This window comes from Octopus bimaculoides, chromosome 13 (genome assembly GCF_001194135.2).
Source record: "Octopus bimaculoides isolate UCB-OBI-ISO-001 chromosome 13, ASM119413v2, whole genome shotgun sequence".
Classification (NCBI taxonomy): Eukaryota; Metazoa; Mollusca; class Cephalopoda; order Octopoda; family Octopodidae; genus Octopus; species Octopus bimaculoides.
In genome coordinates, this window is record NC_068993.1 from 52,195,330 (window position 1) to 52,199,087 (window position 3,758).

General features: G+C 41.5%; 1 protein-coding gene and 2 long non-coding RNA genes across 6 annotated transcripts in view; 2 read left to right on the forward strand and 1 right to left on the reverse strand.

Moving 5' to 3' along the window:
- The window catches only part of LOC128249296 (uncharacterized), a 6,617-nt gene extending 4,820 nt beyond the window's left edge, over positions 1 to 1,797 (reverse strand). The window contains exon 1 of the long non-coding RNA XR_008265395.1: positions 260 to 1,797. This is a non-coding gene — a long non-coding RNA (uncharacterized LOC128249296). The remainder of the gene's footprint in view (positions 1 to 259) is intronic.
- The window catches only part of LOC106877721 (cGMP-dependent 3',5'-cyclic phosphodiesterase), a 434,395-nt gene that overhangs the window by 54,626 nt on the left and 376,011 nt on the right, over positions 1 to 3,758 (forward strand). The window lies entirely within an intron of this gene.
- Positions 2,855 to 3,758, forward strand: part of LOC128249297 (uncharacterized) — a 15,319-nt gene continuing 14,415 nt past the window's right edge. The window contains exon 1 of the long non-coding RNA XR_008265396.1: positions 2,855 to 2,957. This is a non-coding gene — a long non-coding RNA (uncharacterized LOC128249297). The remainder of the gene's footprint in view (positions 2,958 to 3,758) is intronic.

Consider the following 3,758-nt stretch of genomic DNA (forward strand, 5'->3'; position numbering starts at 1 on the left):
ATATATATATATATATATATATATATATATATATATAATACCTCCATGTTTATGTACATATGACAGACCTGCTGACACAATTTATACGGAAGACAAGAGGAGAGTGGAGAACAACAGAATGCGGTTCGTTATTCCGGCAGAGCTGTTCCTTTATCAAGTTTGTAGGGTTGAGAGAGAGAATTATTCAAACCCCCGATGAATCAATCTGACCACAAAACCATTCATGAATTTCCTATGGAAAATGCATCATTTCACTGACCTTGCTGCTGCTGATGATGATGATGCTGCTGCCTAATGTTTGTTGTTGTTGTTGTTGCTGGCTTGAAACATGAATGAACATTATCATCACCGCAACCGCCACCACCACCACAACTACTGCTGCCACCACCGTTTGCTACTGCTGTTGCTACTACTACTACAACTACTACTACTACTACTACTACTACTACTACTTCTGCTACTACTACTACTTCTACTACTACTGTCACCACCACCGTTCTGTTGTTGCTGGTCCGTTCTGTGTCTCCTCTTCTGCTTTTCCTTGTAATGAATTTATAACATTTTCTTTCTCGTCTCTTCTCTTTTCTCTTCTCTTCTCTCTCTCTCTCTCTCTCTCCTTCTCTCTGTGCAACAGATCATATTTATACGCACAATTGCAAATACACAAACGCACACGCATAGCCGCAGCACTCATGCGCGCGCGCTTATACGCTTACACGCGCAAACGTCAATGGGGGTTTTTTTTTTGTTTTGTTTCCGCCTCCTCTTCATTCAGTCTTTTATTTTTTATTCATTCTTGCTATCATTTTTTTTCTTTCTTCTTCTGTCACCTTCAAGTCATTCGGAAATCCAACATCTACGTCTCATTCTGAAACAGAAGTTCTGATGACGATGACGATGATGTAGACGATATCGATGATGATGATGATGATGATGATGATTATCATCACCATCATCATCTCTTCCTCTATCTGTCTCTCTATCTATCCCTATCTTTCATTGTACAACGTTCATTCTGTATCTCACTATCTCATATGTGAGTGCCTCTCTCTCTCTCTCTCTTTCCCCTATACTGCAACTCTTTTTCCCCTCTCTTGCCCCTCCCCCTTTATACTTCTTTCTGTGTCTCTTATAATCTATTTTTCTCTTTCTATCTCTTAACCTTTTTCTTTCCCATTTCTTGTTTCTTTCTCATTCTCTGTCTATTTTCTTGTTTTTACTTCTGCCTTTTCCTTCTATGTATGTATGTATGTATGTCAATACGAGTGTTATTTATTTACTACCCACAAGGGGCTACACACAGAGGGGACAAACAAGGACAGACAAACGGATTAAATCGATTATATCGACCCCAGTGCGTAACTGGTACTTATTTAATCGACCCCGAAAGGATGAAAGGCAAAGTCGACCTCGGCGGAATTTGAACTCAGAACGTAGCGGGCAGACGAAATACCGCTGAGCATTTCGCCCGGCGTGCTAACGATTCTGCCAGCGCGCCGCCTATGTCAATACGAGTGTATGTGGCCAAGTGGCCAGGGTATTCAGCTGACGATCGTTAGGTCGTGAGTTCGATTCCCCACAGCGCGGTGTCTCCTTGAGCAAGACCTTTTACTCTATGTTTGTTTCAGTTCACCCGGCTGTCAATAACGAGTGCTACCTGTATTCCAAAGGGCCGTGCTTGTCACATTCCGTGTCACACCGAATCTCCCTGAGAACTACATTTAAGGGTACGCGCGCGTGTGTGTGTGTGGAATGCCCTGCCACTTGTTCGTTAATTTCACGAGCAGACTGTCCCATTGATCGGATCAACTGCAATGCTCGTCGTTGTAACCAACGGAGCGTCACTTATAGCTGTGTGTGTGTGTGCGTGCGCGCGCGTGTGTCTTCCTTTCTTTGTCCTTCCCTTTTCTTCTCTTTTCCGTCTTTCCTTTATTTTTCCAGATTTCGTTTTTGCTGTTATGGTGAGATTTATTAAAATCACATATCACACTCCTGCACTCATTTCTCTCTCTCCTCCCTTCTCTCTCTCTCTCTCTCCTCCCTTCTCTCTCTCTCTCTGCCTGTCTGTCTCTCTCTCTCTCTCTCACACACACACACGCCTGCATACAATCACATTTACACACACACATACACAAATTGATTCGCATACGTTCACATACACGTAGACACCACTATCTCTGTCTTTTTCACTCTCGCTCTTTCTGTCTGTCTTTCTGTTTCTATCTTTCTTTCTTTCTTTCTCTCTTTCTTTCTTTCTTTCTTTCTCTCTCTCTCTCTCTCTGTCTTTATCTTTCTCTCTCTCTCACGCACACACATACATGCATACATTTACGTTTACACACACACGCAAATTGATTCATATGCTTTCACACTCACACACACATACACACACAACACTGTGTCTCTCTTTCTGTCTTTGTCTTTCTCTCTCTCTCTCTCTCTCTCTCTCTCTCTCTCTCTCTCTCTCTCTCTCTCTCCCTTTGAGTCTGTCTGTCTCTCCCTCCCCTCCTCTCTCAGCTGTATTCTGTCAGACTGTTAGTATTATTATTGTTGCTTTGTCCCAGATCAATACTGATTGACTATTCATATAATCAAAAGCGTCCCAGCTGTGACCACACGGCTTCTGTCCTGCCCTCGTATAACAGCCAGAATATGATAATATAATTTGAAGGCGATTTGGCTGCCACTTTTTTCTAGCAGGTCAAGTGACGATATAGAGGTCTCCTTCCATTAGCCTATGCTCGATTGTATATTTATACATGTGGATACATAAAGCTCTCTCCCTGTGTGTGTGTGTGTGTGTGTGTGTGTTATTGCTAAGTAGACACAATAAGGTTTGTAAGGCATGGAAGTTGGCTAATCGAATGTTTATCGGCTTTTTAGATATGTTGTGCTACAGTCTCGTTTGAATGGAAATTACTCACTTATCGTGCAGAGGTCGTTGTGTGTAGAACGAAGTAAGGAAATTTTACTACTGTTTTGATATATTTAACCTCTAGTTGTGTATATGCCTACACACATACATATATATTCACACGCATCTACACACATGCACTCACGCGTACGTACGCGCGCACACACACACACATACACAGAGTTTGTTTAGGCTAATCCAGTTCTTTTATTCTGGAGTTTTCCCCGATGTGATGCTCGATTTCTTTAGACATACATACACACACGTAGGCATGAATGCATGCATACATACATACATACATACATACATACATGTGATCATGCATATATACGCACACGCATTTATGTATAAGTATATATACATAAATGGCGAAAGTAAAGACTAAGCACAACCGATGTTTGGGGTTAAGGGTTAGGGTTTAGGGTTAGTTTTAGGGTCAGGGTTAGGGTTACGCCGAAAACGAGTGGTGTGCGTATTCTTTACCTTCGCCACATAAATATATGTATGTATGTATGTATGTATGTATGATTGTGTGGTAAGAAGCTACGAGGCTTGCTTCCCAACCACATGACTTCGAGTTTAGCCCCCACTGAGTGGCACCTTGGGTAAGCGTCTGCTACCACAACCTCAGGCCAACGAAAGCCTTGTGAGTGAATTTGGTAGACAGAAATTGAAACAAGCCCCTCTTATATATACAGGGTGTCCACAAAACCTGGGTACATGAGGATTAACACATACTTTAAGAAATTATTATTTCTTATATTTAATTGTTTATGTTATGATTTTATTTACTCCATGTACCCAGACCTTGTGAACACCCTGCATATATATATATATATATATA